This window comes from Podarcis pityusensis (genome assembly GCF_964106645.2).
Source record: "Podarcis pityusensis genome assembly, chromosome: 9".
Taxonomy (NCBI): domain Eukaryota; kingdom Metazoa; phylum Chordata; class Lepidosauria; order Squamata; family Lacertidae; genus Podarcis; species Podarcis pityusensis.
The window spans coordinates 38544725-38559770 of NC_138034.1; the positions used below are offsets into that span (position 1 = coordinate 38544725).

The window sequence follows — 15046 nt, forward strand, 5'->3', positions numbered from 1 at the left end:
GTTTTGCATGCAGAGAATTTCAGGTTCAGTCCCTGGGATGCAGGTCGGGCTAGGAATCTCCCCTGTCTGAAACCCTGCCACTGCCACTTGGTATAGAGAGGAATGAGCTAGATGCGCCATTGGTGTATTTGTGTAAGCTTTCTGTGTAACTGCATGCCTGAGCCAAGCCACACATAAAAAGAGAGGGAACACTGAAGGGTCATCTACTTTGCAATTTGGCATACTTCAAGGTTTGCACTCTGTTGACTTTGGACTGCTAACTTTGCTGACTTCCCAGAATTATCAGTAGTTTCTGTGTTTGAACAGTGGTAGACTATTCCATACCCAAAAGGTGTTACTGTATTTTCTTTCCTCACCTCTTTGGCAGGGAACTTCCTTGTCTGATACCCTCAGAGGTATTTAAGAAACCTTCACTGATAGTTATACTGTTATGGATTCTTATTAAGCTGGAGCAGCGTAGTTGCAGAAGTTCATTCTATGGATTGCAGACTTGTAAACAGATTGACAGATTTCTACACACACACACACAGAGAGAGAGAGAGAGAGAGAGAGAGAGAGACCTGTCCATTCATTGGCAAGAAGACTGACTTCGGATCTTTGTGTTTATGGTGGATCACAGACAGAATCTATTTTATGCTCTTGTTGCCTAATTAAACAGCTGCATTTGGAGCATTTTGGGCTCTGTATTGTAGAAGGACAAATGCAACTTCAGCAAACAAACTGATTTAATTAACAAGCCTTCTACCCATACAGTTTACTTTCAGCAGTGGAATCATGTTCCATCCAGACCATTCTCTGGGTTATTAGTGGCATGCCTTGAGGAAACAAAGTCAAGAATCTGTGCTACAAAAAGGTACAATCCAGGAGCTACCTGTAAGTATCAGGTGGTCAGTGACTCATGCCACTATCAGTAATAAGTGGAGAGTCAACTGGCAAGGAAGCAGGCCATGAGTAACCACTAGACATTAATCTAAAACAGAACTACAGTATGTGTAATGCATGGCTGGGAAAACTCAGGCCAAAGGCAGTTTTCTAGGCTGCTCTTTCAGATCCTCAGGACTTTCTTCAGACCACTCCCCAGGTCACACACCCTTTTCCCAGACCACAACCCACACCGGACTTGCTCCATGTCCCTTCCCAGTAATTTTACCTAGCTGGAATGTGTCCTTGAACTGTGATACCACCTCTGCCTTGCCTAGATGGATTGTGTATGTGTGTAAACCTCTGGCTTTTTGCATGGCCTACTTTAAGAGTCATGTTCATTGCTGTCTCAGTCTTCCCTCTGGCCCTGTCCACCACTGACATGTGGCCTCCTGAAGATTGTGAGGAAATGTGGCTCTCAAGCTGGAAAAAAGTTCCTCATGCCTCAAGTAAAGCTGCCCCATGCTGTTTGTGCAGATGTTCCAGGAGCCCTTTGCCCTCAGGCTGCGGTTCCACAGAAAATTTCCTCAGCATGATACTAACTGCTTGAATGTGTGCAGAATCGTTGCCTAAATGGTTGTAGTCCTAAGCATACTTACTAAGGAGCAATTCATTTTGGCCTGGTATTTATTTATGAGTAAACATTCTTAGGATTGTGAAGTTAAATGTGTGGATGGATGCATCTGTCGTTTGTTTAATGTCCTGGATTTAGCTCTGGCCTTGTGGTGTCTATGAATGTTGCAAAACAGGCACTTGCTGTACTTATAAACCCCCTGTTTATGTTATGCTTTTGTTCTAAGGCTGTTCTTTTAAAAAGCAATTCTTTATAAACTCATCAGTCACCTTTCTGTCGTTCAGTTTTGTAAGGGCTAGAAAACTGGCAAAATAATTTGTGTCCAATTTCCTCTAAAGCAACATTCAGTTCATAGCAGCATTATTTAATCTTAGCTCCCACATTAAACTTGTTCTAACTTGATTTCTAAAATGCTAGCTGGGTTTTGGACAGCAAAACAAGGTTGTATCAGAGAGATTAACTCACCAGTCAAAATATAATCACAGAAATTACACAGGTGAAAAGCAAATTTGCTCTATGTTTTAAGCTACTTGGTAGTGTATTATTCTAAGAAGAATCCTGATTTCTAGATATATGTATTTGGGAGGTGCTAGTTGTATCTCCTCAGTCACACTTACTTAAAATACACATACTGTATATGTGGAATGTTTTGCTCTTTTTCCCCTTTCCTTTACACAGACTTTCCTTCTGTGAATAAATATGGCAGGGGCCAATGTTGATTCCTCCCTGTCTCCAATTGATGGGGGCTACTGGGGAGCAAACGCATGCCATTTTGTGGTTCTTCCTCATTTTATGGCCACCTTTTTGTTTTACACCACTCTCCATGGCAGCCATTTTGTGACTAGAGCCTTTGCCACTTTATCAAAACTCCAAATGTGCCCACTGGCCAAAAAAAAGATGGCACCTCTTCTCTGGAGCACCAGAACGTTCTTCTACCAAGAAATAGGGCAAGGTATTTTGCCAAATAATTTATTTTGGGGGGATTTTGCTTTTGCTTGGGATATGGCTGGTCACAGACAATGATTAGACACTGTGTGCAGTGTGTTGTTGTTGTTGTTGTTGTTGTTGTTGCTACATCTTCACCTGCAGCATGTGACTGAGCCATTTGGATTTGTTCTACAGCAGTAATAAAAAAAAAGATAGGATGCAGAATACATGATGCACCCCACCTTCTTTGCTGCTTTGTAACTCCCTTTCTGCATTGCACATGCTCCTTCCTCTTAACATTTATGTGATCCAGATTGTATGGGTTGATTTGTGAGGGGTTGCTTGGTAGATAATCTTCCTTTTAGGCAGAGGATTAGATTATGTGTGCCTTTGATCCCTTTTAGTTCTTTGATTTTATGATCCACAGTTCTCTTGGGTAGCAGTGATTATACATATGTACTGAATACCTGGCTGCATCTAAGCTAAAAGAATTGTACTTGTGAGTCTGCTCCAGAATCCAAGGAAGTCAGTAGGAAGAATCCATTGAAGTCAACTGGCTGCAGACCAAGCACTGTTGGAATAAATTAAGGATGGTAACAGAGGCTCTTTTGCTGTTATCTGTTGCAGCTTGTCCTTGGAAATGAACCAGCATCACTAAGCATAAAGTGTGTTTTTATTTTACAGAAAAGCACTTGTCTGCTGACATTTGTACCAGGGCGCAAATGGAACCATAAAAGTTGCATTTTTCAAGCATCTGTAAAAAATAAAAATAAAAATCATGCTGAAAAATGAAATATTATTTTTTTTTTTAAAAAAAAAAAAGGTTTAAAGCTTAGTAATTAGGAGAAAGCTAACTTTTTTAAAAAAGAAAAGAAAATCCAAGTTGGCCTCTCCTATATATAATGAAAAGTATCTTGTTTATCTGGGCAGAGTCAAATGAGTTGTCAGGTTGCCCTTTTGGAAAGTGTTGGACTATGAGGAGTATGACCATGCTCCAGATAAAGTCTTGCTCACTCCACATGCGCACGCCAATAATTTACATTAGAACGCTCTTGCATCTGTCCACAACAAGTTATTTTAATGCTGAAAAGATAGCATGGAGTATTGAGAACATGGTCTATTGATGTATATTCACAAACAGATGCTGTAATAGGAATAAAGGAGATATAAACAGTGGCGTAGCGTGGGTTGCATTCAACTGCCTAACGGTGTCTGCATCACCCAGGAGATCACAGCTGCAGAGATAAGAAAAGAGTTGTTCCGTTGTCTGGAGAGGTCACTTTCTAGTTTGCATGAATAAGCCGTTTTCAGTGGAGCCTAGAGACAGTGTGCACAGCTGTATTGCAGCAGCACTGGGTGTTGAAATTTTGAACCCCTAAGAATTTTGTGCCCTGGGCAACCGCCACTGTGGCTCCCCCGCATGCTACACCCCTGGATATAAAAGCTCATGAAAATGTGCAGTAAAGGTGTTGGTTTACTTAGAATTAATTATTATTCTTCCTCCCCCTTCTGAAGCAAGCCATCGGGTCTTGTGCAGGTGTTGGCCATGATCTAACACTAACCAGGGCTTTCTTTCAACTGGGATCTCTGACCCTTGGACAGGCATTCAGCCAAACATGTAAATATTTATAGCAAGGGCCAGCAACCTTTTTCAGCCATGGGCCGGTCCACCGTCCTTCAGACCATGTGGGGGGCCGGACTATATTTTTTTTGGGGGGGGGGGGAATATGAACAAATTCCTATGCCCCACAAATAACCCAGAGATGCATTTTAAATAAAAGGACACATTCTACTCATGTAAAAACACGCTGATTCCCGGACCATCCACAGGGCAGATTTAGAAGGCCTTAGGTTGCCTACTCCTGACTTATAGTGTTCTTAGTTCCAACCTTGGCCTTCCCTCCTAGAACTGGAAGGGACTCCTAAGCATGTTCAGCTGAATGTGCTTAGAACCTTCCTTGCAATCTGGAACCTTGAGTCGGGACACATTGTGCATGGAACTATGTCAATTGCACCGTTTGTGCCCTCGTGCATTTGGCTGAACGTCTAATGTCTATTCCAATGTAGCCCCTTGTCATATTTAAAACCAGTTTGTGGAGGTTCATGCATGATATGGAAGAGGCTGATAGGAGCAAGCATGCAATAGTGCATTTTAAGCCTGATCACGGTGTGTATTAGATTCGGAATTTTTCTAGTTTCTGAGCTGGTTCAACCTTTGGTACATCACTTGGAGGTGCATTACTTACAACAATCAGCTAAAGGTGTAAACTGCTTTTCTTGAAAAGCACTGTGTCTTATATACTATGAGGTGATATGTTGGCCTTTGTCAACATGCAAGTTGAAGTTGTTGTCATTGTGTGTAATACTGCATAAACTTGGTCTTTCTCTTCCAGCCCCCCTCCCACATGCTCCATCATCACCTGCCTCTTGACAGGAGGTTTCAAGAAAGTAAATTATGGGATGTTTCCTGGTTGAAAATACAGGGTGGATTCATCTCCCCTTTCTGCCTGCCGCATGGGTTTGGTTGCCAGTTAGCAGCACAACAGAGCATGTTCCATGCCACTTTAGGAGAAGTATTGTTAAATAGTTTATTTCAAAGCCTCAGGTTGCCTGCTTTTTATAAACCCTTAAAGTGTGCGAACCTTCCTCGTTAATGCATGTTCATTTGAGATAGGTGGGAGAGTAAGGCTCCCTCGTAGCAAAAGCATAATGAATGAAAGGCTGTTAAAATAACTGTGCATTGTGGACTTGAGCAGCAGCTTTTTCAAAAGATCCCAACATTTTTAGTAGACTTCTTTATTTCTCCCTGCAGAAAGAAGTCTGCAATTGTTATTTCAGTATCTAAGTTTGCATACCTCTCTCTCTTTCTCTGTTTTTCTGAAATATTTAAAAAGTATGTTTACATTTCTGAAGTTCTCTTGTGGTCAGGAAGATCAATTTCAATGTTTTATATAGGCCTTTACAATTCACATTCCCCTTAAATTCACTTGAAAACTGGTAAGTTAATGTGTTAGGTGCAGGTTTCTAATGTTTCTTTCGCAGTGGATGGTATCCATTGTGTTGGTAAGTGGAAAATCTTAGGATGTCAGCAAAAAAATGCACTATAGCTCTATTGCAGTTAAAGATGAATTTTAATACAATTTACTGCAGATGTAGTACATTTTTTTTTTAACGACAGTAAGTCAGTGATTCTGAAAAGTAGAGAATTAAGGCATTTGTGTGGTTGTCTTCAGGGAGTTCCGTTGCTGATTGCTGGAAAAAACAGGCTGGTGTTACATTATTCACTTCACAACTTAATCCTCTAGAAATATGGCAGACTATTGTAGCATTTGAACAGATGTAACAGCAGGTTTGTTTTTGTTTTGAATTTGCATGCTTGTTAAGTATGGCCTATGGCATTGTAACATAGACTGAAAAAAGAAAAGCTGTTAACAGAACACTTTCCTAGCTTTCCCCCCTCTTGGCAAGATTGTAGCTTTACTGCTTCCATTATTGGCCTCTTTCACACATAAAGTAAACATTAAGTCAATATTTTACTGCAAATGTACTGATCTTGTCCACTTTGCTCCTCCCTGCTTACACTGAGAACAAACAAACAACAACCCCTGGCTCAGTATAATGTCCAAACTACAGTTTGTGGTTTGTTTCACTCTCTAAAAACCACAATAGTTCTTGGCTTGCTTATTCTCGTTCACTGCAGCAAAACAAACCATAACCTGTGGATTGGGTGTAATGCTGAAGTAAGGATCATGAGCTTTCCCACCCCTAAACTATGGTTTACTATTATGTGAGAAATGGGCCATAGTGACTGTGGACTAATTCGCAAGATGTGGGTGGCACTTTCCATTGTACTCATCACAAAGGAATGCCAACTACTGTAGCTACGTAATACCATTGCCCATTTTCTCATGGTAAATAACACTATTGGTCAGCAGCCATACTGAAGCAGCTGTTTAGATATTCTGTGGAGGAGGCCTGCGGAATGCCTGTTTGGGACTTTTAAAGGAATGCCATACTTTTATTTGGTTTTCTGACGGGTAGGTTGCCAGCTTCTTGGAGGCAACATAATTAGTAAACAATGGGCCTTGTTAGAGGGAGCTGTCGCCATTTATTTAATTAAGGAGTCAAATTCAACGATATAAGCTATGCTAAAGGTCAGTGTTGGATAGTTTCCTTGCTTTTGATATGTTTGGTAGAACATTTTCAGCAGTTCTGAGATAATGAGCAGTTTGTAATCCACAGCTCTGTGCTGTTTCGTTCTTATTAATTCAAGGGAAAACAGCGGTTGGTGCACCATGCTAATAATTGTTCTAAAGCTATCCTTTTATGCTCTTTCACCGTATTGTAGAATTTATTAGAAGGAAACTGAAGTCAGTTGTGAACATCTCAAATATGCAGACTCACTTAATATTGCATCTTAACTCCCTTCCCCACCACCACCCAATATTCAAATAACTGTTGTAATAGAGTGCAGGAGTGCAATTGGTTTAGCTTAATCGGCAACCTGTGAGGTACTGTAGCTCAGTGATGTAACTCTAGCACAAGTCCTGCATATGGACAGTCCAGGTCCTGCAAAAACATTTAAGGTAGCAAACCTTGGAAAGATCCCAATCTGAGACCTTGGAACTAGAGCAGCTCCCCAGTGATGAAAATTTACAGCATTTTGGGCTTTTTAGTCTGGAATAGAGGAGGGATGTGAGTTATATAAAAGTATGAATGGTCTCATCTAATGAAACTTGAATATAGGAAGATGAAAGGAACAACATCTTCACATACTGGGTAGTTAAGCTGTGGAATTTGCTGCCACATGGTATAGCGATGGGCACAAACATGGATGGCTTTAAAAGGGGTTTAGAGAAATTTGTGGAGGATAAGACTGTCAATGGCTGCAAGTCAATATTGGAGGCAGTATACCTATGAATACCAGTTGCTGGGGAGCATAAGTGGGGAGAATGCTGTTGCCCATGGTTGTGGGCCTTCCTTGTGCATCTGGTTGTACATTTTGAGAACAGGAAGCTGAAATAATGGGCCTTTGGTCTGGTACAGCAAAGCTCTTATTCTTATGCTGCTGTCTACTCTTAAGCAATATTCAATGGGACTTACTTCTGAGTGGAAATGCATAGCACTGTGGAACCATGAAGTCTCCAATTCAAGTCATGGTTGTGCTATAAATTCACCAGGTGAACATAGGCACCCTATCCTCTCTGTCTCCAAATCCCAATTCCCTGCTGCCAGTAATAGCACAATATCATATGTGTGGCAAAATTTTCATATCTTACAACCACTATGTAATTAAATGCTAAGCCTGAAGTTTCCCCACCCTGGATTTAGAGTGCTGTCTGCACTATTAACTATGATGCTGTCTCTCCCTGACTCTGCTGCATTTTTCAGCAGAGTAACCCAGTCCCTGATAGTGGTCCATCCAGATACAGTGGTACCTTGGGTTAAGAACTTAATTCATTCTGTAGGTCCGTTCTTAACCTGAAACTCTTCTTAACCTGAAGCACCACTTTAGCTAATGGGGCCTCCTGATGCCGCCGCGCCACCACCGCACGATTTCTGTTCTCATCCTGAAGCAAAGTTCTTAACCCAAGGTACTATTTCTGGGTTAGCGGAGTCTGTAACCTGAAGCGTCTGTAACCTGAGGTACCACTGTATTAAGGGGCTACGCAAGAGAAGATGCATTTGGTGCCCTTTAAGGGGGGGAAAGATGGGGTCATGCTGCCCTCACAGGGCCAGTGCTGTATGGGTGGGATCTAATTTGTCCTCACAGCACTGTTGCAGCAGCAGAGACATCCGTCCACCAACAGACGAGGCAAGGGGAATTTTTGCTCAATTTCCTCTACCCCTGTAGCTCCCCCTTCCCTGCAAATCTTTTCTCTCCTTTCCTCCTTTGCCAGCAGACACTTCTGCTGAGTCAAAATGCCAATTGTATATACAGCCTTGTGTCTGTGGAAGCACAGTCCTTGTTGGTTTAAGGCAGGAATTGGAAAGTGTGGAAGTCAATTCTTTCTTGAAACAAGCTGTGTTGTGCTGCTGTCTGCTTCCCTGCAACATCTTGTTTCTTCACTGGGTGGACTGAACTAATCCTTGCTTGCGGCGAAGGAAGATGAGTGAGGGATGTGCCCTGGGCTTGCATGAGCTGGGTGTTTGGAAGAAGTAGATCTAGTCTCCAGAATCAGCCTTATGTAGATCTGTTCATACAGTGCCAAAATATAACCTATGTCCAGTTTTAGCAGGGTATTTTCTCAGTTGTTTCCTGAAAAGGAACTGTTTTCATGTGATAACTGATTCAAGCCACTGTGTCCTGTAGGGTATACAGTTGTTAATGTTTGGGGGGGGGGAGGGAGGAGAGAGAAAGTTTGCAAACATGTTATGACAAAGCCTGGTTAAAGTACAGTGTACACAGCATGGTATCAGAAGCATTAGGGAAGTATGCTATAATGTTCCCTTCAGGGCAGGCTTTACACAGGGTTGCCAAGTAACTAATCCTGCCCACTGTTCAGATTAAGATTTTGCAAAACCCCTGTTGGTACACAGCTTTCTAGTATGGTTTTGCTCTTGCAGTATACAAAAACTTACATTTCCCTCTCCTCCACATTAAGTTTTTAAAATGAAAGTATTGTTACATACTAATCACCGTAAGATGAAATGTGTGGATGAGCTATACAATTAGGATGCAGTTTATTCCAGTTAATGTTGTGTGTAATCTCTTTATTATTTATTTCTCATAATTGCACCGTCTTGCAGTTTGTTATATTTAGGCTTGTCCACTTCCATAACCAAACAGAAATAACTGGCGTCCGAGTTTCTTTTCTGTAAGTAAATTAAGCAATCACTCTTAGGTTGCAGCATGCCACTTTAAAGAGGCACTGCAACACATACTTACTCATTGGGGACTAAATGGGATTCATTTGTGAGTAAACATGCATAGGATTTCTCAGAACAGAAATTTCTGAAGGATCCAATGTTTAAACATTGGGCCAGATCCAGAGAACCACATGCTATCCCGTCTACTTCTCCCCACTGAAGCCCCGCCCCACCTGAAAAGCCTCCTTGGAAGATCAAATGCAACATAAGATGGTGCATGGGTACCGTATATACTCAAATATAAGCTGACTTTTTCAGCATATTTTTTATGCTGAAAAAGCCTGCCTCGGCTTATAATCAAGTGAGGTGGGTGGCTGCAGAGGGAAGAGCGGTGAGAAAGGAGCCCTTTCTCGCCGCTCGTCCCTCTGCCCGCCTCTCGCAAGGGCAGGCACAGGAGCTGCGGCTGGGAGAGGCGCTGTGCCTCTCCCAACCGGACTCCTATGCCTGCTCTTGCGAGCGGCAGAGGTGGCAGTGGAGGGACGAGCGGCTGCTCCTTCCTCCTCCACCGCCTTTTCCACTGTCGGCGGCAGCAGAGGAGGAGCGAGCAGCCTGAAAGCAGCCTTTTCAGGCTGCTTGTTCTTCCTCCTCCGCTGCCGCCACCACCAGGTTTGCGGCTTATACTCGAGTCAATAAGTTTCCCCAGTTTTATGTCCTAAAATTAGGTGCCTCGGCTTATATTCGGGTTGGCTTATACTCAAGTATATACAGTAACTACAGTGGTACCTCTGGTTACGTACTTAATTCGTTCTGGAGGTCCGTTCTTAACCTGAAACTGTTCTTAACCTGAAGCACCACTTTAGCTAATGGGGCCTCCTGCTGCTGCTGCGCCACCGGAGCACGATTTCTGTTCTCATCTTGAATCATAGTTCTTAACCCGAGGTAGTATTTCTGGGTTAGCAGAGTCTGTAACCTGAAGCATATGTAACCTGAAGCGTATGTAACCCGAGGTACCACTGTACTGGTAGAAGGAGTAATTGACCAACATCACAGTAGAGGAACCTTGCATGAACAGCAATATAGAGACATAGAAAGCTGTTGTGCTGAGCCAGACCACTGGTTTGTCTGGCTCAGCCTATGATACTTTCCAGAATTTCAGACAGTAATCTCTCCCGGTCCCTCCTGGACATGCCAGTGATTGAAGGTGGGACCTTCTGCATGCAGAGCTGTTGCACTAGCACTGAGCTACAGCCCAAACTTCTCCTACAAACTTCTTCCATCCTTTTGGACAATTTCCCACTGCCACTTAAGTTACCAATGTCTCATCCTGCATTGTTCAGGAGTATCAACCAACCCGCCAAAAATGAGTTTCAACTTAGCTTTTCCCACCTGCTTTACAGTTCTCATCGCTGGACCAATTATTGAAAATGCTAGGGAAACAATGGATCATACTTGTACAGAACAACCTTATGCGTGTTTCCTTCTAGAAAATCCTATTTAGATCCCAAGTAAGTGTGCATTGGCTTGCAGCTTTAAGCAGCATGCTACAGGCCAAACTAAGTATATATGGTATTCGGTACCGTAATTTCTTTACAGAAAGTAAAATTAATTATTTTAATAAGATACTGGAAATAAATGTCGAACTTCCTTCTGCTCCAGGTTCTCTGGATCCAGCCCAATGTCAACAACAAAATGGACTTTGTTGTGAGCTGGCCTTGGAGTTTTATGAACTGAATGTTAACAGAATGTTAACAGAACTACTGGGATCTGCCTTGTAGGTTGGCACCAGCCCCATCAATTTGCACAGGGAGAGTATTTCATCTTTTATTAACTGTGTAGTCATTGTTTATATGCTCCATTTTTTTTTAAAAAAAAGGTACTCAAAGAGGTGTACAAAAAATAACAGTATAAGTACAATAATAACTTACTACTTAATAAACTTTAGCATATTGGTACAGCACTAACAGTTCAACAATTAATTTAAAACATGTCAAAGAAAATTAAGTGAGCCTAAAGCTTACCAACAGGCTGTTTAATTTCCAAAGCTGTCTTAAAATTAATGACAGCAGTAGCCAGCAACCCACCCATTTTATATACCTAGACCATGGGTAGGCAAACTAAGGCCTGTGGGCTGGATCCGGCCCAATCACCTTATAAATCTGGCCTGCAGACGGTCCAGGAATCAGCATGTTTTTACATGAGTAGAATGTGTCCTTTTATTTAAAATGCATCTCTGGGTTATTTGTGGGGCCTGCCTGGTGTTTTTACATGAGTAGAATGTGTGCTTTTATTTAAAATGTATCTCTGGGTTATTTGTGGGGCATAGGAATTCGTTCATTATTTTTTTTCAAAATATAGTCCGGCCCCCCACAAGCCCTGAGGGACAGTGGACCGGCCCCCTGCTGAAAAAGTTTGCTGACCCCTGACCTAGACTCAAAAGTCCAGAACCCCCCCTCACAGTACTTCTGGCAGCTGTTCCCTTATCAAGGCTCCTGTAACAGGTGGATGAGACATGACAGGTGTAAGCATCCATTCCCTGCCCCCGCCCTATAAGGTATGTGTCAGGGGCTGGCAGGACACTGACAAGTGTGCACCAGGAGAAGGGGGGCTGGAGTCTGACTCGGGAGACGAGGGCAGTGATCTGTGGGGGCCTGCACAAGCCAAGAGACAGGAATCAGAGGCAGGGGAAGCTTCAGAGCTGGGGAAAGAGGAGGAAAAGGCAGGCCAGGCAAGTGAAGGACCGGGTGTTTCCCCACCCTTCCCTGCACCACTGTCTCTGGTATGCTCTGCCAGAACTTACTGGCGTACTGCTAAGATTGGCACATGCCCAATAGAAAATCCTGAAGAATGTTGCATACCGTTGAGAGATTGTTGTTGTGGTGGTGGTGGTGGTGGTGGTGTCTTGGGATGTGAGTGGCGCTGTGGGTTAAACCACAGAGCCTAGGACTTGTCGATCAGAAGGTTGGTGGTTCGAATCCCCGCAGCGGGGTGAGCTCCCGTTGCTCAGTCCCTTCTCCTGCCAACCTAGCAGTTCAAAAGCACGTCAAAGTGCAAGTAGATAAATAGGTACTGCTCTGGCGGGAAGGTAAACGGCGTTTCCGTGCACTGCTCTGGTTCGCCAGAAGTGGCTTAGTCATGCTGGCCACATGACCTGGAAACTGTACACTGGCTCCCTCGGCCAGTAAAGTGAGATGAGCGCCGCAACCCCAGAGTCGGTCACAACTGGACCTAATGGTCAGGGGTCCCTTTATCTTATCACCTCCATTGATGTGAAAAATGCCAACAAGAAGCTGTTTGCAAAGTTGAACGTGGCATGGTGGTTCCACTAATGGATGCTGCTGTTAAGCAGCATATAAAGAGAGTAACCTATGAGAGCTTGGTCACACCTGGGACCAGACAGTGCTTCCTTCATTCTGCAGTCGGATTATGGGCTTTATAGAAATCAGTCCCAGACGTTTCTCAGATTTGCTATGAGCTGCCCTCTTGTGGCCACACAAAAGGCTTTCAGAAGTGCTGCAAGTGGGGGGGGGGGTGGCTTTCCATGCACAGCTATGCTCCCTTGTGAGGGGAAATGGTCCGGCAATTAAGTTCAGTAACCTGAAAACATTCAGCATAGATGCTTATTAAATTAAAATCTAATGTCGCCTTTTAAATGCCAAAGTTTTACTTTAGCTAATGGGGCCTCCTGCTGCTGCTGCGCCGCCGGAGCACAATTTCTGTTCTCATCCTGAAGCAAAGTTCTTAACCCAAGGTACTATTTCTGGGTTAGCGGAGTCTGTAACCTGAAGCGTGTGTAACCTGAAGCGTATGTAACCGGAGGTACCACTGTATAGAGAACAGAAATCGTGCTCCGGCGGCGCGGCAGCAGCAGGAGGCCCCATTAGCTAAAGTGGTGCTTCAGGTTAAGAACAGTTTCAGGTTAAAAACAGACCTCCAGAACGAATTAAGTTCTTAACCCGAGGTACCACTGTACTGACTCTCCAGAGCTGTACTGCTGTCTGCTCTCAGCACGACCCAAAGCCACCAGGGGTGGAGAGGCTGCATATGTATTGCGGTGTACATAGCAGTATCACTATCTAATCCTTTGGACTTGACTTTTGGCACAGTTGTCAAAAACCTTGGCCACTGCTATGCTTCTTGAAGAAGTACATTTCTTTTCCAGATATGGGAAATATTTCAGATTCCAATGTGTCAGACTCACATTTTTATGTGCCTGAGATTTATCTGCCCTCTTTCTGTATATATTAGCAGCAAGTTGTGGGACTAGTACAGCTATAAAAGTTTGTTTTTATAGAATGATTATCCTGTGTAAAACTGGAAATCTGTGTGACTTGCCTTTAAAAGCAACATTCTTTCTTGCCAGAATCAAGTTAAGCAAAATGTATATGCATTGTTCTGAATGTATATACTGCATTTAAGCTGCATGGCCTTTTATTTCTTGGATAGTTCTCTTTTTTTTAAGCTCCTTTTTTCTTTAAAAAAGAGTTTAGACACTGTTGTGTTTCACGTGCTGTTCGTCCTCCTGTTTTAAGCAGCAAATTGCAACTCCATCTGAACCATTTCCTGTTTAAACAAAGAATGAAAGGGAAAAGGGAATAACATTAACTTCCTGAATGACAGCATTCCAGTTCTGAGACTGGCCACGATGCAGCTGCCAATCAGAAACAGGCCTTGGAGGGAAGCGCTGGGATGCTGTTTACATGTTCTGTGATTTCTCCTTCTCGCTTCTGATGTCGTCCAACTTGGAAAGTTCTCTTGGTTTGTTGCTGCTACATGTCTGTGTAAATAGCTAGGACTTTAATTCCCACATCAAATGGAAATCGAACTAAAAGGAAAGGGCTGCTTGTACCTCTGTAGCTTCAGGTAAGGTGATTGCCAGGTTAAATTGTTGTGATGAAAGAGAGAGCTTTTCTTGTGTCTCTGAGCAGCTTTTTATGGTTGTGGCTTGAAAAGTTGTCGTTAAACAGCAATGTTAGTTTTGATGAAATACAGTGAAAAGCATGTCAGAAATAAAAGGCAGAAGTGTCGTGTTGCTGTAGTATAGATGTAATAGTGGTGTTTATAAATTGAAAATGTATTGGTTGCTGGGGAATAGGTGGTAAATCACTTTATTGTTTTGTCTAGCAAAAAAGAAAGACCAAATAAAGACTGAAAACTACACAGAACTAGAGGCAATATTTCATCTGTGCAATGTAGAGGAATGTGCTTATATGTTGTCTTTGTGCGGATAGTGTCAACATTTATATTAATGCAAAATGGTGTTTAAAAAATAAATAAACCTGGTTTGACATGAACTAAAAGAACTTTTTTGGTTAAGAATTTCATTAAGTTAGAAAAGCATTTTTAGAAGATTGGTTTTAATATAGAAAAGGAACATTGATTGGTGTGTGTGTGTGTGTGTGTGTGTGTATTTGTTGCATTTATAAAATATAACATACTTATATAGCCTTCCAAAAAGGAACGGGGGGGGGGGGAATTGTGGGCTAATGGAAATAAAGGCATTAAATATAAATGAGCCTTTGTCAATAAACTGAGGGATCCAACCAATCGAATTTGTTGCATTAGAACATTGTGTAATTCTCTTTTGGGATTTACATACTGGGAAGAGTTTCTCCCCAAAATCCCTGTCACACTATAGTGATTGGGTGGGTCCAGTTATAATGAAATGAACTACATATTCTATCGCGTGTGCAATGAAATCATTGTTTGGATTTCTGAAAATAAATTTTAAAAATGCTTTGAACCACAGTATGCCTATAGAAGCAACAACGGTGCAAGTTAACTGGAAATGCCTGTTAATGGTGGCTGCCTGTGCAG

General features: G+C 42.5%; 1 protein-coding gene and 1 long non-coding RNA gene across 5 annotated transcripts in view; one reads left to right on the plus strand and one right to left on the minus strand.

Moving 5' to 3' along the window:
• LOC308485552 overlaps positions 1–15046 on the minus strand; it is a 190600-nt gene that overhangs the window by 117930 nt on the left and 57624 nt on the right. The window lies entirely within an intron of this gene.
• Positions 1–15046, plus strand: part of SH3D19 (SH3 domain containing 19) — a 63724-nt gene that overhangs the window by 1320 nt on the left and 47358 nt on the right. The window contains exon 1 of one of the 4 annotated variants that reach the window (XM_081021343.1): positions 13844–14092. The exons of the other annotated variants lie outside the window; for them this stretch is intronic. The gene's annotated coding sequence lies outside the window, so the exon portion shown is untranslated. Of the gene's footprint in view, positions 1–13843; positions 14093–15046 lie in introns of those variants that run through there. 4 annotated transcript variants of the gene reach the window in all.